The sequence below is a fragment of the Limulus polyphemus genome, unplaced genomic scaffold (genome assembly GCF_000517525.1).
Source record: "Limulus polyphemus unplaced genomic scaffold, Limulus_polyphemus-2.1.2 Scaffold929, whole genome shotgun sequence".
NCBI classification, from domain to species: Eukaryota; Metazoa; Arthropoda; class Merostomata; order Xiphosura; family Limulidae; genus Limulus; species Limulus polyphemus.
In genome coordinates, this window is record NW_013666539.1 from 61,644 (window position 1) to 81,421 (window position 19,778).

At 33.3% G+C, this 19,778-nt stretch overlaps 1 protein-coding gene across 1 annotated transcript in view; it reads right to left on the minus strand.

Annotated features, from left to right (window-relative positions):
- LOC111086217 (ATP-dependent RNA helicase DEAH12, chloroplastic-like) overlaps nt 1-7,526 on the minus strand; it is a 26,007-nt gene extending 18,481 nt beyond the window's left edge. Inside the window, 2 exon segments of the mRNA XM_022388167.1 lie at nt 714-959; nt 6,922-7,526. The gene's annotated coding sequence lies outside the window, so the exon portion shown is untranslated.
- Between the last annotated feature and the right edge of the window lie 12,252 nt (nt 7,527-19,778).

Here is a 19,778-nt window from a genome sequence, read left to right on the forward strand (position 1 = left end):
CAGTGTAAATTATCAACACCTAACTGTACTCGGTTGGATGACAAACAATTTCAGTGTAAATTATCAACACCTAACTGTACTCGGTTGGATGACAAACAATTTCAGTGTAAATTATCAACACCTAACTGTACTCAGTTGGATGACAAACAATTTCAGTGTAAATTATCAACACCTATCTGTACTCGGTTGGATGACAAACAATTTCAGTGCAAATTATCAACACCTAACTGTACTCTAGTGTGTATTATTTCCACATGATAGAGTGGTGGCATTCCTACTGTATTTGCCTTTTAAACTATTTTTCCTTATCACTAAACCCTGCAGAAAGAAATTATACTACTACAGAGTTGGAATGTCTAGCCATAGTCTGGGTTGTAGAAAAACTTAAAATATACCTATATGGAGAATAATTTACAGTTATAACTAACATGCTGCCTTGAAATGATTACAGACAACTCCAAAAAAAGTTAACTGATAGACTAATGCATTGGTCATTAAAGTTGTAGGACATAATATTTGAAATATTTCATGGAAAAGGAAAAGAGAACCAGTTACCTGATGCCCTACCTATACATCCTACTGATCCCCCAAAATAAACTCCTGATTTGGACATTGGTAAGCTATCACCTAAACATATTGCCATTGTCAATGTTAACACTAGAAAACATTTGGCTACTTAACAAGTTAAAGATGATGAGTATAAGCATACTTACTCTTATTTGAAACTGGACTGTTACCAGATGATTCTAATTTAGTTGCAGAGACTGTAAGTAAATTCAAACACTGTCTTGAATGTCAATGTTCTTTATTATACAAAAAGGGTTGCCAGCAATGGTGAATTCATATCAGTTATTCCAAAAACAGAGACCGGCAGTGTTAATAGAATTGCATGACATCCTATGACTGGTCATCTAGCTGTCCAAAAAACAGTAGACAAAGTATCCAGATGTAGTATTGGCCTAGTATGAGAAAGGACATTAAAAAATTATGTTATCATGCCATGTTTGTCAAACCATCAAATTTGACCAAAATGGCCAGCAGGATTTACATAAAGTACTAGACTAATGGAACCTGGTGAGATAATTGGAGTACATATCATGGAACCTTACCCTAAATCTAGTACGGGGAATAGTTATTTGTTGGTTGTAACAGATTATTTCAGTAAATGAGTCAAATTATATCCTCCCAAACAAATAATTACAAAGGTGATAATGAAAAAATATTTAATGAATACTTGTGTAGATATGATATTCCAAAGACTCTTGTATCTGATAATGGACCACCATTTATGTCTCATGTGATAGATGAAACTTATAAAGATATGTTTAATTTCCATATCTTTACAACTCCCTGTCATCTTCAGCCTAATATTACTGAAAGAGTAAATAAAAATAAGGGTAGAATGATATCAGCTTACATTGAGAAAAATCACTGAACTAGGGATAATAATTTATCTTAAATTTTCTCTTGCAGTTAAATCTTCTATTCATTAATCTATAGGTTACGTGCCAGCCAAACTCCATCTGGGGCAAGAGATCTTCCTTCCTTGGGACCGACAGAGAAAATATCCAACAAAACCTCAAACCTCATGATGTCAGTATAAAGTGGGAGTTAAATTTAAGGATATGAAAATGGGCTACTTTATACGAAGTGATTAATGTCTTCACTTTGTTTTTTTAAGGGGGAAGGAGTGTGAAATACCAAATTCTATTTTCAATTAGTTATGGTTTTGTTTACATTCATTTATTATTCCTTCTGTCATTTAGGTTAGCTATAAATTTTATGTTTAACTCACCTTCTAGGTGATCAATTAATGTATTATGAAACTGATACCAGTTTCCCCTAGTGATAACGTACAGATCCTAATGTTATAAAAGATTATGAAGATACATGGTAATAACTAGTTCCATGCAATGTAATCTTACGATCTAACCACACAGAATAAAAAGCCTTCATTGATTGGAAAACCAGTTAGTTCACAAGATAGTTAGTTAAAGTGAATTATTGCTGATTGTCACTCAATACTGATATTGAGAAGTGATTTTGGAATATTGTGTTGTTTTTTTTTGTTTTTTTTTTATTCTTCTTTTGGTTCTTTTTCCTGATTCCTTTATTCAAATAATTAATAACATTGATATATATATATGTGTGGTATTGGTCATTAATGTTAGTATTAAGTCCTGGTCAGGCACATATTTATTAACTGTATTTTTGGTGAATGATCGACTTGTCACAGTTTAATACAGTGATTTTTGTTTTAAAAAAAGACAAACATAGTTCAAACTGCATAGGCAATGAAAATAACAAAATTAAATAATAGGTTGAACAATTGCCAAGTTTTATATATTTTTCAATAAAATCTTTTTAATAAAAAATATAAAAACTTAGCAATTGTTCAATCTATTACTTAATTTTTATTTTTCTTTTAAATCTTGTTGTAGCAGTGTGTTGTTTTAAACTGTTACAATGTCTTTGTAACGAATGTAGCATCACATGTAAGAAAATCAAACTGTTGAATATTATTGAAGTCCTATGCCAAAACTGCACCTGGGTATTTTGGTACACTATGTCCCACTGAAAAGCCAAGCATTCTCACAAAATGCAGGTTTAAATCTGTTTAGTGAAATAAATTGAACACTGCCAATAGAAGAAGGCAGTAAGTGCAAAACAAAAAGGAATATCATTCATTTCAAGCATAGTGGTATGAAGATTTCCCTTGACTGACTGTATGTGTGTCCAGAAATAAGATATGTTGTTCTACTGGGCATTCCTACAAACTATCTAATGACCTTAACCTAAGTAAAGATATCCAACCTACCTTCACTACTTATCAGTATAACAACTGGAATAAAGCACATGAAAGATTTTCAAGTAATAAGAAAAGCAAAGGTCACAGGGAAGCATGTATGAAAATGTAGCCATGGAAAACTGTCAACATTACTGCACATTTGAATACTCAGATGTTGGAACTGCAAGCTGATTGTAGGAATAATATATTTAAGCAGTTATCCGGTTTGAAATGGCTTTTACATCAAAGAGTGTTCATCAGAGGGTATACAGAAGAAGATGGTAAACTGAAACAGCTGTTAAACCTCAGGATGGGAGACGTTCCCAAACTGAAAGACTGGATTAATAATACAGACTACAAACCACTCAACACTGTGAATGAGTGCATAATACTAATGAAACACAGCATTTAGTAGGGCTTACTAGGAGGTCAAACACATTGACATCCTTGTAGATGAAATAAGGGACATTAACAACAAGAAGCAGTTGGCAATATGTATATGTTGGTTGGATCAAGACTTTGTCATTCATGAAGACCTTACTGGAGTGGTAAACAATGACAACAAGGAACAGCTGGCAGTATGCATACACTGGTTGGATCAAGACTTCATCATTCATGGAAGACCTTACTAGAGTGGTAGAAACTGACAACACTGAAGCTACCTCATTAATCATGGCAATTATAGACACCTTAACCTGCTACTGCTTGCTACCCTCTTAGTGTCGTGGTCAAGCCTATGATGGTGAAGTCAGCAACTAAGGACTGAAAATTTTGTTGACATCCAGGGTCATTGTTTTGCACACTGTTTAAACTTGTGTATCTAAAATACAGATGTGACCTGTGTAATTTTAACAGACTCAACTTACTCTGGTCATAGAGATGTGTCATCTGATTCGCAAGTTGCTGAAGTGCCAACTCATCTTCGCTAACATGAAGTGGGAGCTTATCCGATGCCCTAGAACTGTCACCCTTCTGTCCTACAAGATGGACTGTGCACACAAAATCTCTCCAGTCTACCCTTGACAACTATGGTGTACTGATCCATAATTTTACTATAGTTAACACAACCTGTCCTGATCATTATGGAAGGCATGCATGAGGTGTCTTGGTGCAGATTGAAAAAAAACTGATACCTCTCTTGGTATGAAATTATGTCATTTGGTCTTTGGTGCTACTAAGGAAGTATTATGTGCACTGTGAGAGGACACAACTGTGGAGAAGAAGCAGGCAGAGCTTACAAAGAAATTCTTGCTCATGCAACGGTGTTATGCTAGCTTAGAGAATTTCTGTGAAACAGTCAAGAACCACACTAGCTAGCTTTGTCTTTTCCATTAAAAACATCCACCAAGGTGATTGGGCTCAGGATCAGACCCTCACATGTTCCAGTCAGGTGAATGTTAATTCAGAAAGGTGTACCACCTTGGAAATGGATACAAATATTTTGCATGAAGAGAAACTATGACGACATGCTCCCTGATCTCATAAAAGATATAAGGAAAAATTCAGAAATCCTCATCAAGACAGTCACAAGTGTCAGGACCTTGGCTGCAATCTTTAATATGGAAAAGATGGGCACCAGCATGTTTTCAGAGATTGCCATGTTGATCAGTATTTTCATGACAATACCTATCACCAGAGAACATGCATTTTCATCACTGTGTAGACTTACAGCATACCTCAGATCCACTATCGCATAGATGAGGCTGAACAATGTACTGTTTTTGGATCATCACAAGGAACAAATTGATGCACAAGATATTGTTACATCTCCATTTGTTAATTAACTTTCCGTAATTTCGTTCCGATGAAACTTTAACGACACAAGTCTTTACTTAATAAAACTAGTTTATTCTTTCTGAATATAACTTTACGATACACTTAATTTCGATATTCGCACTAAAACAAACACTATAACGAACGAACGTTAACTTCAACAATACCCTGTGACTGCAGTTCAATTACTTACTATCTACACACACAATACGTTATCCTCCCGTCACGTTGTCACCCTCTTTTATATACCAGACTACCCTATATCTAGTAAATACTAGAGCATTCACCAAGGTACGGGATAGTTCTAGAAACGTGGCGTCACACTAGTCATGTGACTCGCTGACGCAACAATATTTTAAGTAACCAAAGTCTTCCTCACAGCTAATGACACAAAAATAATTCTTTGGCATCTGCAGCAAGTTTTACTGTTGTAGCTCTATCTACGAAGCCTAAGGTAGAACTTATCTTTTTGAATAAGGTCATATATGCATGCTAAGTAATTTACAGAAGACAGTACTTGAGTATATGATGATAATATGTTTCACTATCAATTTTGTTAACTAGTACTTTTAAAAGATTATATGTAAATTTCAGCATCTAAGAAAATAGTTGTAATTTCAATCATTTAGAAATTTATAAGCTTGATAAATATGAGAATGTTCTGAGGAAGGCCTCATATAACCTCCCAAACACGCACACACATGCGCACTTCAGCATCCCCCCTTCAATTTGAGGTTCCCTCCAATGCCTGTCCTTTCGTAACAACAATTTGAAACACTGTTACTGCTGTATAAATGTAAAAAACTTTGTATATTAATTGGTATTAAAATATTTTCTTTTATTTCTCTTCAATGTTCTGTATAGAAGAAGTAATATATAGGTCTTTTTATACAGTTCTAGCACAAGAAAAGGGGCTCTCCTATTTGTTTATATTCTTAGTGATGCATTTTGTTTCTTGGTCTGTATTTATAAAACACTGTCAATAAAAATTGATAAGGCCTGCTTTAGATTTTAAAATTACGAACATTTGTTTAGATGCAAAAATCCATTAAGGTTTTGTTGGAGTTTGTTCATTTGGAACACCCATGCTCTCTCGCATCTGCTGCCACAAAAGGGGTTTCCAAGACAACGTGACTAGAGAGTGCAGAGATATACGCGTGCGCCAGTCTTTCTCACTGTGGCGTATGTTAAATCTATGACTATATACGTAGTAATGTTAATTACACCCAATATTATGAAATGTATGTTTTACCCTCACAATACTGAGGTATCACCCCATTAATTGCATATTTCATCTAATATAACTAGTACAAGTTGTACGATTTACTTCACTCAAACATCTCTCCCCTGCCAATTTCTTTTATCGTTATTCACAAAATTTACGAATACCGTTAGAGGGCGCGCAATATATTTTCACAATGGCGTCAGTGAAATCGTCGTATAGCAACTTTTTACTGATTCAGTAGACCATGACGTACTGTTACTGTCAGGTAAGGTACTACAGGTTACACGATGTTATTCTCATGCTATCGGATTTCCCCTGCTATACTGCTGCTAACGGTGCTGTTGCTTTTACTAAGGGTTTTTGTTTTGCTTAATCATTTAACAACAGTAGACTATGAACCCGTTCAATTTAACGCAATCACAGCTCAATAAATCAAAAGTTGAAATATGACCCACGACGTGAATGAAAATTTCAGCAGACTGTGACTGTGTTAACAAAACAAATTTTTAATTAAAATAAAATAAACGTGAGGCCTAGCTTCTTTCTGCCATACGTTTAAATAACTCTCGAACCTTGGCCTAATTAAATCTTTGAAAATTAACGACATTTTCTTCCGCAGAAATTATTCTTGAATACAATACGCCTCTATACGATATACATGTATTAAAACATTACAAAAAATTAAAATTAATGTGGTGCGATATCATTACTTTCTTAATTTAATATTTATATTATAAACATACTTAAATATTTTTATTTCTTTTACAGTTATTTTTCCGTATATTTTCTTATGAAAATCTCTCATGACAGAAATATGTAACATTATACCTTTGCGCATTGTACTAAAAACTTAAAATACAAGGCAAAGTATTATATTTATACGTTTTTACAACGCATAAGGTATAATGTTATATATAAATCATAATATAATATATATTACAAAAATAGTTGAAAAGTGGTTTACGTTTTCTTTACCGTTACGTCAGATTCAGTATAAGTTATATATATAAAAACAACACTAAAAACAGTTCAGAATCATATACAAAGAATACTGAATCCAGTGAATATACAGTTCAAACAATAAACCTAAAATAAATATATCATATTCATATGTAAAAGCGATTTCAAAGGTTACCTTTCAAATCACCGTTTCTCACAGTACTACTCAGTGTAATAGATAATACGAAATAAATATCCCGTATGCTTTTGCTGCCTTCGATCACAATGTTGAAAAACCGAAACCTGTAAAGGGACCATTTCGTATTTATAAGTCTCTTGGCCTTGAAACAAAAACATACCTGTAGCTACAATAAGACTTTTTTAAATTTAAATGCTTTGTAATTTTTCTCTTCTCTGATCTTTTAAACGTTATTAATATATAAATTTTGGAGTTTAAATTAATTAAAATATAATTCTTAGTAAATAACATAAGTATATATAAATGTGTTGTTAAAATCAGTGTTAAAACCGAGGGTGAACACCGACCATCGACAAATGTTAGGGAAAAGCAATATTTCATACTCTCTGCATTGTTATTTGTCTAGAATAGTAGTTTCTCCCAAACAATTCATGATTTAATGTTGCCGACGCAATATGAATCAGATTAACGTTGCATAGTGCTTTCTCTATCCATTGGTAATACGAGGCTCCTAATGAAATTGACATGACCTAATTTGCTGAAAATTTACTATTATATATTTATCTTACTATAAATGTTTGTTTAAATTAAATTTGTATTTAGAAATGTACATAACTTATACTGTTAAATATGTATTGCGAAATTCCCGCCTATTTTCTAAAGTTGTAGAAGACTCTCAAGTGTAAGAATCAACAATATAAGTGTGTACGTAAACGCTAATGTAGCGTTTGTATTGTTGCGTACCCTGAAATTTCGAGAAACTCTCCACACGCCTATAAATATAACCAACGCGACGCACCTAAAAACATTATGTATTATTGGTTTGCTATAGTTGGTATACTATAAGCCTCAGAAGCTATAACTGTGATTGTTATAACGCTTATTAATTGGGACATTTCAGATATTTGTCCAAGAACATTATAAATTTCGAACATAACAAACCATTCAACTTCAGTGAATTCACATCGGACATTAGTACTTTTACGAAAACATTAGTTAACATCGTAGGTGGAAAACAATCGGCATGTGATCAGGGAAGACCACAGAGCTAGCTAGCTCCCTATTAAGTGAATTGTACCTACATAAACTTAAAATTAACGCGCTCATGGTGAATCCTCGATAAGACATCAAGGAAGTTCCAGACCAGAGAGAAAACTTGATATTGTTTGTAAGTTTGTAAAACGTTTGTATATAAATCATTGTTTGTAATAAATGTTGTTGTTGTAAATTGTATTATTGCTTGTATATTAAAATATATTTATATTAAAAAAAAGAAAACTGTGTGTATCAATCTTGTTGACAAATATCATAAATTGGATATATATCGGCATTTATTTAACTACAAATCTAAATTACAATTTAACTCAGGTTTAGACTATTTGAAATTGCAGTGCGTACCATAATACTTGAATAAAAATACATAACAAAAGTGAAAGTTGTTCAATATCAGTTGATAAGGAGACAATAAACACATATTTCTTAGTATAAACTTTTATTAGTTGGTTGTTATTAAGCACCAAGCTACACAAAGGGTTATCTGTGCTCTGCCCACCACAGGTATCTAAACCTGGTTTATAGCAGTATAATTCTGCAGACATGCCACTGGGGCACCATTATTAGTTATAATTATTATATCCATTATTGGTATGATGATTATCATTAATCCCAGACTTAATTCCAACTTTTATGCAACCTATTCTCTATGTTTTCCCGTTCCATATTTCGATAGGTTAAAAAGTATAGTATATTTTTAAAAAACTTAGGTTTGATTTTTGAAAATAAACTAGGCACCTGTTTTATATCAAGCTTCCTTATGAACCATGTTTTTTTCTTTCACTGGCGAGAATAAGTAGGCATTATGGAAAATATTTAGATTATATTTTACACGTATAAGTAAGTACCCGTTCTGGCGAACAGGACAAGCCTAGCTCTAACTACCTCCGACCCCCATCAGATATTAAAATTTCAAATGTAAATATGTATGTAATATTATGTTCAGTTTGCTTTAATGTAAATTTAATATATTTTTATGAATGTGATACCTTATGCACATTGATGTATGAACAAAAACAAAAATGCAATGTTGTACTTTATAATGTATCTAAATAAATAAGTCTGCTTCCACATATCCAACCACTCAGAGAAAAAAAAAAAGTAGAATAAAATACATTGGCTGACTTGACTTTAATCTCATTTTACACAATAAGTATGATAATGTAAGCCTTACTCTTTTCCCGTAGTCTACTTTCTGGTAGACGATATAATTTTATTTTATAGGCAGCATAATAGGCTAGGCCTACTGTTTGCTTTTTCACATACAACATTTTAATTCTGCATACATTTCTTTTGTGTGTGAGGTTAAATATATGATGTTTTATTAGATGTATAATTAATAATCTATAACTAAATAGGTCTATTTATTGTAATGCTAATAAAAAATACAATTTCCTGGTTCAACCCATCTTTCACCTCGTGCAAGCACTCTACCAGTTACGCTGACTTGACTGTAAATTTTATCTCATTGTACGCAATAAGTATTATAATTTAAGCCTTACTCTTTTTCACGCATTTCATTTTCTGGTAGACGGTATAATTTTATTTTATAGGCTAGGCCTACTGTTTGCTTTTTCACACACCACATTCTAATTCTGCATACATGTCTTTTGTGTGTGAGGTTAAATGTATGATGTATTAGTAGATGTATAGAGAATAATCTACAACTAAATAGGCCTATAATGCTATGTTCTAAATTAAATGTTAATTAACTCAAACTTACCCAAAAATTTTAAGTCTGTGTAAAATTTATTCGTGTAATGTATATGTTAACAATAAAATTAACGGTAGCTGAAGATAGACGCGTATATCAACGTAAAACTGTAGTTTTGCGCACCTTCACGTGAGGGAAGTGGGACCTGCGCAGTGAATGCAGCGGACAAACAAACAAACAGAGAGATTTTAAGTTTTATTATTTGATACTAACTTGAACAAAACGCTTAACTTGAACACTATTGTTAATTCGCTGTTTAGATGTTATCCTTTAAAGTAACATTCAAGAAAATTAGTCTACTTTTAAACACTTGTCTCTGTTAAGTATTGAAATACCCAGTTTTAGTTCTCAGAATCAGGGAGTGAGTTTGATAAGCTTTAGGTGCACTGGTGAGTTTATTAGGATTCTTTTTTCGCATCATTATATTTATGGTGTTGGTAGAAAACTTCGAATAAAGTTTTACAATTAAATTAAAATAGGTTCTACAAGTCTGAAAGGAAAAAAAACAAATCTACAGGACGACTTTATGATAGCATTTCTCCGAAACAATTTCTGATTTAATGTTACCGCTGCAACTTTTTACTTAATCTCATCTGCAATATTTTCAGATAAAAGTTGCAAAGTTCTTTGTCTATGTCATTGGTAATTCTAGTATCTGCAAACATAGAGACTAAAAGCCCCATTCTTATATTCTAAAGTTAATACACTTATCTAAATAGATAAAATATATAAAACCCCAATTTTCTGAAAATATTTGAATGAAAACACATAATATAAATAAAAATTGTTCAATATTTACAATACCACTTATATTTAATGTTGAATCACGTGCTCTGCATAGAACAAGTAAAAATAACTGGAATTCATATTTAAGCTATCTCAAGATAAAAAAAAATAGCGCTTGCCATAAAATTGTAATGACAGTCTCCGTTTAATAATTTTTATTCAAACAGGTCTCTAGTGATCTGTAAAGTGACCTAAAATTTAAAAGATTGTTGGTCATTCATCCTGTATTCATCATAAATGGTCATTTGATAAAGAATGGCTCGACATTTTTACAGTAATGGTGTTTCATTACCACGAACACCAAGGTCAGCCTTGGAATTGATGTTGCAGGGTTAAAAACTAAGGTTGCCACGATCAACACCAATGCTTATTGCTGTTTTCCTAAAAATAATTTCATGGGAGCTTTATAACTTAATGTTTAATGGGTGATGGTCACAAACAACAATTCAACTATAATTTGGAGCAGTAAATAAACTGAATTATAGCACCGAAATTAAGGCCTTATCCACTTCCACCTTTCGTGCTGGAAATATAAATTAGTGGATCCCATTAAGAGCTCAGGACTGCAGGTAATCGAACATTGTACGCCCATAAACTTACCACTGTCCCACCAGGGGATACGCAGCGATTAGGAGTTTACAGCCAAAATATGGAGCTTTCATACAAGAGAGTGACATCTTATACAACTTTATATTTCAGTGGCCTCTTGGCGCTCTAAATGTTATTAATATTATAACTTCGCAGTAAATAAGTTCATCAGATAACAACCATTCTGACAGAAATTCCTACACTTAATTATAACTGCAACACTTATTAAAGCTCATTTACCTGTGCAGCATTATTATTATAGTAAAAATATAAAGTGTTTGAATCGTGAAATAAAACACGTGTTGAAAACGAATGAAATGTTTACTGTTTATTCCTCAGTTAGCATTATCAGACAGCGCCATCTCTTGATCATTTTGATTTATCTTAAAAATCACCTTATAACTGTCAGTTTAAAGTATACACTATCTAGTTATGTCGCTTTTTTTTTGTGGTACAAGCCAAGAGAAATTCGCGAAAAACAACAGAAAGATCATCAAGGAGAATGATTTAACCTACAGAGAATCTACCAGCACCACAAGTTGTTCAGTATTGCAGATATATATTCAAATATCAAGGACGACACTAGTGCCATCAAATCTATGGTTAGAAAGTATAACAAAACAATTTATATTGAGGGTCTTTTGGTAACGTTCTCTCTAAATCTTCTGAAAACTCAAGGAAAAAAGATCAAAGGTACAGAGAATGAACATATACAGTGTTAGCATGAAAGGTTGATAGCTGCTTGCTATCATGCAGTAGAGTAAGGCTATCGGGTAGTGGTAAAATTCTTGGAGAATTTTGAAAGTGTTATTGATAATCTGGCTCCAAAATGAAACATCGTGCGTTTTTCTTCCCAAGGATAAGTGATAATGGCCAAATAGCTGTATCATCTGCAGATGGTGCACGTTCCCAACTAAGTCCCCTAAGAAATCGTGTTATATCTTCAAAACTGACAGGGGAAACATGAATAGATGCTACATCTTCAAAACTGACAAGGGGGAACTTGGATAGATGGAGCATTTTCATAACTGTCAGGGGGAACTTGGATAGCTACTACAGAGACTGGACATGAATTATGTAAAAGAAATTAATAAAAAAAATCAGAGTCTGATAGCGAGTTCGTTCGTTTTGTGTTCTCATTATTATAGTGAAACAACGCCTGAAAAGTTTTGTTATTTGAAATATGTTTATTGTGAAATACGGAACATTGAAGAAGTTATGTGTTTCATACACAAGACTTGCGTATACTTGTCAGTCATGATTATATGGATCCATTGAAGCAAAAAACGCAAGAGAAAAACGCCTTCAGTTTAGAGTTATACGGCGAGTTCGTTCGTTTTGTGCATTTATTATAATTCTGAAAAGTTTTGGTGATTGAAATAGTGTTATTGTTCAACAGAACATTGAGAAAGTTATGCATTTCATACACAAGACTTGCGTATATCTTATCTGTCAAGATTATATGCATCCTTTGAAGCAAAGAACGTGAAGTTTTGAACACATCCCTAACATGGTCCTCAAAGATTTATGGTAAGTGTTGTTATTCTATGATTAATCATATGAGGAAACAATATCACATTAAATAAGGTTTTGGACAACTTGGACAGTACTATCACAGTATATTTGTTTAAAAAGCTATAGTATTTTGTTTGTAATTAAGCATAAAGCTACACAATGGGTTATCTGTACTCTGCCCACTACGGGGATCGAAACCCGGATTATAGCGTTGTAAGTCCGCAGACATACCGCTGTGCCACTGGGTGGGGGCGAAAAAATAGCTGTAGTAATAGCAAATAAATGTGAAAGTCCACCTTTTTTAAAACGTGTGCTAAAGGAACACGCGTATAATGTTTTTTCAGAAACTAGTATAAATGTTATTATAAAATAAACGTTTTATTGATGATTTTGTTGTATAAGTTTTATTTATTACATCCTCCTTTTTAGAGCAGTGAATATATTTAACTACTACTGAAAATTTTTAAACAAAAAATTGTAATCATTATATCATCTTTTTAGGATAAATGAGTTAGAGTTAAGTGTCTTTTTTATAGGATGGATTAATTATAATTGGTTTAATTAACTGTGATTAATTATATTCTTATTGAGAGATGTATTGTATGAGTCATGGTTGTCTAGCAACACCTTTCTACTTTGTGGTAAACAATTAATCTTAAGTGTCCTTTTTAGGGCAAATTAATGAATTACTGATGTACTTTTAGTACGATTTGATAATGTTAGCTGTTCTTTTATGACGTCTTAATTATAATTAACTAATGAATTAGGGTCCCTTTTGTAGGATCATTTAACTATGGTTGTATTAATTAATTGATGAAGTAGGGTCCTTTTTTAGGATGATTTGATTAGTGATAATACACGTCCTCTGGACGTAAGTTAATGTTTGATTGTAATTAAACGCAAAGCTACACAATGGGCTATCTGTGCTCTTCTCACCACTGGTATCGAAACCCGGATTCTAGTGTTGTAAGTCCACAGACATACCGCTGTGCCACTGGGGGGCGTAAATTAATGAAAACGTAAATTAAAAAGATTACTCGTTATTTATTGTTGGGTAGACATACAGATAGATCATAAGCTTCATTATATTAGGATTCATGTTTAGAAATGTTTGAAACTGTAGTTTCACTTACTATTGCATCCATTATGCCCATGTGGCTGGTATCAAACTATAAATTCAACACTATGACATCATAACTGGTATCAAACTTTTAGCACAACATGGTCGTTTGTCATGGCGGTCATATTATCATTGTCAAAACGTATCAAAATGAAAGCTCTTATCTAAATTTGTATCCCACAAAGATAGTAATGATATGTTTTGTTCATGATTTTGTTCTAAAACTTTTCATATAAATACATCTTTAATAGATATGTCTTTTTACGTAGATCAGATTGCAAAATCTTTATTGTGAAAATAAATTATTAAAAAGAATTATTGTCTCCAGATTTTTTATTATAATAATATCACTGAAATCTTTAATCATTGAAGTAAGTTTTAATTATAATATAAGTAAGCCTTTTTTAGGGTCTTTAATTAAATAAATGTCGACACACCGGCGGAGTCATCAAAGATGACGAGGTCATAGTTCATATTTTTGTCACCAGAAGACGTCACGTGTGTGTGTGTGTGACACATCCTTTGATCTCCCCCATGCCCTTAAGCAGCCAATCAGCGTGAGGTAGCATCCTAATGTTTAATACTAATGTTTAATATTAAGATATGACTGAGCAGATTTCAACCAATGTGCTAATTAATAACTTACTGGTAGTATTAAGTAATTTAATGGATGATACCTGCTCAGATTAAATAATTTAATAGTTTTAACAGGGAAATATTTCAATATATCTTCGGTAATTTCGATGTAGCCGAGTATCTTAATATATTGCATTAAAGTGTTGTTTGTGTTTTTGAATCTCAGTCTCAGAGTTAATTCTTTATTCTAACTGTAAATTCCTCGAGTTAGTGGCTTGTGTACTCCATTCACGGCTGTATACCTGGATTTAATTTAAATCTATTGTTATAGTCGAACTCCAAACGACTAGCCTATACAAATAATGATATTAATTAGAATTTTTATATATTTATTATTGTTGTTACTAAGCCTAGCAATGTAGCTTATCTTGTAAAGTCTCCCAACTGACTACCTGTTCATAACCGTCCCTAGTTCTTGACGTAATAGGCTAGAGTGCAGACCTCTTTGATTCTATCCTGTTCCACACTTGTACACTGTAGCTCAATTGGAACTATAGTCATATACATTTCGTTTTTTTATTTATTTCTTTGGAGTTTTTAGGTGAATCCAGCGTGAAGTTTAGTAAGTATTTAGCTTTATTACTTCATGAATTAATTCTTAAGACTAATCAACGAATTCCGAAACAGGTAAAGAAAGAAAATAAACGTTAAAAAAATTGCTAATTTCTTTATTTTTTGAAGTGAATCAAACTTGATTCGCATAAAAACGTGCATACACACACACACATCCATTGTCAGTATAAATAAATTCAGTAAAGAATCATTATACATACGTTATATCAGAAAGCAAATCAGTGTAGGTAATATTTGAAAATTTATAACCATATAACGGAGATGAAGTCCAGAGCAATGTGAAGAAAATCGGTTCAAGATTTGCTGTTTTTATTTCAATCCACACTGCTTAACTAAATATATTCTAAATTTCTAATTATCATGAGTGTAGGAAAAAAATAAACGACGGGACATAACTTGCCTTTAAAGCCCTATAACGTTTGACCGAAATGTATATAAGTCAGGGGGACAGTGAAGAATTATGTGACACATTAATTGGAAAATTGATACAATCGAGGATATTAACCAATAGCAACTTTCAGTATAACATAGAGTATAGGTTAAAGTGCAGCTTTTGGTAAGGTTTGGGTTATAACTAGGAACATAGCTTGGGTACAGCACGGGGTATTACATGGAGCACAGCTTGGAGTATAGTTGTAATATAACTTGGGTACAGCTCGGGGTATAACATGGGGTACAGTTTGGAGTATAGCTTTTGAGTTTTCTATTGTATTAGATAAGCTAGTGGACCAAAGTTTTGACTCCTAATAAAGTTACATCTTGGAAAGCGAAAATAAAAATTATTCATGCAAAGTCGATACCAATTTCGATATTAATTCATAAAACTCCTCCCGGTTCAGATCAGTGAAACCCAGCCTACATAGTTTACATAATATCATTATGGTAAGATCTTGCTCGTTTCTTATTCCTTTTTTAGAATATAACACCTACCTGTATTATACAATATAGGTTGTTCATGTACTGATGGGTGTGATAGCCGATAGCGGCATTATCAAAGATAGTAAATGTAACCAATGGAGTTGATGGAAATTATTGCGTAATCTCGAACAGAATGTATAAATTAGAAAAGCTTAGAACATGTTAATAAGAAACGCTTGTTCAATTTTATCGAAATAAAGTGATTTGTTTAATTCTCTATTCGTAACGTTAAATTTTAGAGAGTCTCTAATTTCCAAACTAGTTACGTCATTCTTTTAATCGCCCGCAATAGCTCAAGCCCGTACGTTTACAACAAACTATGATTGGAAGAAAATTTATTTTTACGACATTACTGGTATTTATTCTTGTCACGGAAGTCAAAAGTGGTGAGAAATTTGAACTGTTTGAAATGTTGATAAACTTAACTATTATAATATATGTAGGATGGCTTATGAATAAGTAACTGTTTAGTATAGTCTTAACATTTAGCAAGGCATCCTGCTTTAGATGCTTACAAGTAAAGTATGCTTACAATGATTAGTTTTTAAGCATTACATGTGTATACTTTCTTATTTCTGATACATTATTGACTAGTGTGCTTTTTCAAGCTTATTTTGTCCTGTATAAGAGAAAATATTAGGCCAATCATAATGTATACGGTGTACACGGTGAGATGACACTATCTTGACGTATTTATAGTTACACAATGATTGCAGCAACAAGATATAATTCTGTTGATCCACAAAAATCATTAGCTTAATCACATAACACAAAGTGTGTTGACTACTGTAACCTTGTGCCAAACGAGGACTAATCAGCGGACATAATGCAGTGTGTTAGACTACAGTTATATAAAAAAGTTATAGGCCATCCTCTCGTCAGTGGTCTACTATATGTATATGATATAATTTAACTGTCACTCTTGTAAAGTACCCGCGGACCGAAAGTGCGATTTATTTCTATTTTTTTTTTTTGGCAACGGGACGAGAACCATAAACCATCGAATTCACAACCCGGCATGCAAACCATTTAGCTACGCCGAGTCATGTTACTCTGTAAACCCTAATTTTTAATTAGTTGACAACGTCTAAAATACGTAATAATGTATATTTCATTTATTCGTATTGCTGTGTTAATCAGTAGACAATTAAGGTGTAAAGTTTTGTTTTAGAAATAATGATTAGGCATACCCTTGTTGTTGTTGTAATAGACAACACTGTCCTTAAGTTCTACATAATGTGTTAATATTTATTTTGTTTAACTAGAATATCATTCGATGTACTTCTGACACTATTCTAGGTCACCCACGACACTTGAAAACACCTAAAGTTTAACTGTAGATAAATCAAAATTAAAGAATTACTATAACCCAAATGTTTCCAAAAGATATCTTCTGTCCTTGTGTGGAATCCACCAGAACGTCATGATCAAATTTATCTCATCATCTTATTAATTAGTGGATTCTCACGAGTGGTAGCATACTGTGGTTATGGTATTCTCCAACCACTTGAATTTCTCTCACCATCTCATCATAATTCCACGTCTTGGATGTTAACATATTATAGTAAATGTAAAAAATAAAAACAGTGGTTTTATAAATATACATTTTGAAGAAATGAGGTGTAACATTTTTATGATATAAAATAAATAAATAGCTCTATTTATACGTATTTAATATTTAGTGCTATTTATTTGTTGAATTTCAAACAAGGCCACTCAAATACTATCTGCGCTATCTGGAATGATAGACTAGAGGGAAGGCAACTAATCAATAATACCTACCACCAACTCTTGGGTTACTCTGTAGCAACTAAATGTGGGACTGGTTGTCCCATTATGACGCCCCCACGATTGAAAGGACGAGCATGATCGGCAACAAGTAGGTAGACTTGGAAGAACGAGCGTGAAATAATTCTTCTAGAATTTTCCCCAGTTTCCAGAATAATTATAATTAACTTTGTAACGTCCGGGACGCTTTAGAAGATGCGCAAACGTTTGCCTGAGCGTAATATGACTTTCTTTCTTTGTTGTAAAGCGATAGCCTACATAATGGGCTATCTGTGCTGTGCCCACAACTGGTATCAAAACCCGGTTGTTAGCGTTATACGCCTTCAGACTTACCACTAAGCCACTGGGGGGCTGTAATATGTCGGTTTTTGTTTGTTTTTTTTTTTGCTGTTAAGCTCAAAGTTGTGTCCACGGGAAAAGATCGAACCCCCAATTTAAGCGTTCTAAACCCTCGGGCTTATCATTTAATAGAATAGAGCTATGTGTTTTTTAATAATTCAACGAACAATACTAGCAGCTATTTACCATATCTTTACAAATCTGCGGAATATCCAAACCGCGCCTTTCTTACGTCAGAAGCGAGGATCCTGTTACAGTATTAATTTGTTTCAACATTTTTCTCGTAAATCGGGAACAAGGCGGGCTCTTTTCATCCTATCTAATTTCTGAATTTATGGTGTAATTTCTATTACAATCAGTATTTTTTCTTTTTACGTTTCACGAAAAACTTTACCTTAAAGTATGAGGTAATTTTTTTTTTCGAATTTTTATATTCGTGGTTTACACACCTGATTTAGACACGCAATGTATATATATATATTAAGTTATAATACTCAGTCGCCAACGGGCTACTCAATATGGGTTATATATATTTCATAGAAAAGACTATTAAAATAACATGCCGTGACTAACATGCTTAAACTTTTCGCTCTGAAGAACAACGTTTGACTTGCAGCTAAGACATTTTATGCTTTTAATTGTTATATTTTGCAAGTTGTGATACACTACAGTTAACGTTATTCATCAAAATTATTAGCTGTGAAATCTGAAAGATAGTAACTCAAAGTTCTGCACCAAAGGAATAAACCAAGCCGCGAATCTCATTCCACCAATTAAGCCTAGTTAGCACCGTAACAGTTGTTATCAATAAGTTTGCTAATATGAGTATCGTCTCAACCACTTCTATGCTTATTGTATCCCAGCTAGCCTGATGAGCTCTGGTATTGAGAGAAAGGCTTCGTCGACACTGGACGTAGCAGATGTGGTGTGATTGAGATATTATTATGATACATTCTTCTTTACTTCCATTCAACTATCCCTATTAATGCTTCTCCGGTGGGACAGCGGTAAGTCTACGGATTACAAGGATGAGATCCGAGGCTCGATTCTCCGCGGTGGACACAGCAGATAGCTCAAAGTGGCTTTTATCTAAAACAAACAAACAAAAACACCTATTAATGAATGACGATCGCAGGAAGAGCGAGAAAGGTTCAACTTCACTGACCCCTTGATGATTCAGCGACAAGCTTGAAGACTTATAAAGCTAAAATATTGGATTTGATTCCCTACCCTGCGGTGGGCACAGCAAAGGTAGCCATTTTCGTTTAACGATAACCAATATCGATTCCCCTTCTCCTTTTTTGGATATCTTTGGAATATATGCTTTTGGAAGTTTATATATATACATATGTGTGTATGTGTGTATACATGATATACATACGTTGGTAATCTATATAAATCTGCAGGTTTACGACGCTAAAATTCGGGTTTCGATACTCGTGATGGGCAGAGCTCAACACCAACAACCAAAATAACTTGCCCCCTATGTATCTTTTTACTAGTTAGTGTACCTGGACTGTGAATCCGAGGTTTCCTGGCTTGATACCGTTGTCGTAAAAATGTGCTCCAGCTTTTGGACTGTTGATGCGATATAATAGTTACTGTCAAATCTTCAAACTAGGATAACCTAAAGTGCTGTTGACTAGCTGCCTTCGCTTTCTTATGTAATAGTACCGAGTGCTGTTGACTAGCTGCCTTCGCTTTCTTATGTAATAGTACCGAGTGCTGTTGACTAGCTGCCTTCGCTTTCATATGTAATAGTACCGAGTGCTGTTGACTAGCTAGCTGCGCTTTCTTATGTAATAGTACCGAGTGCTGTTGACT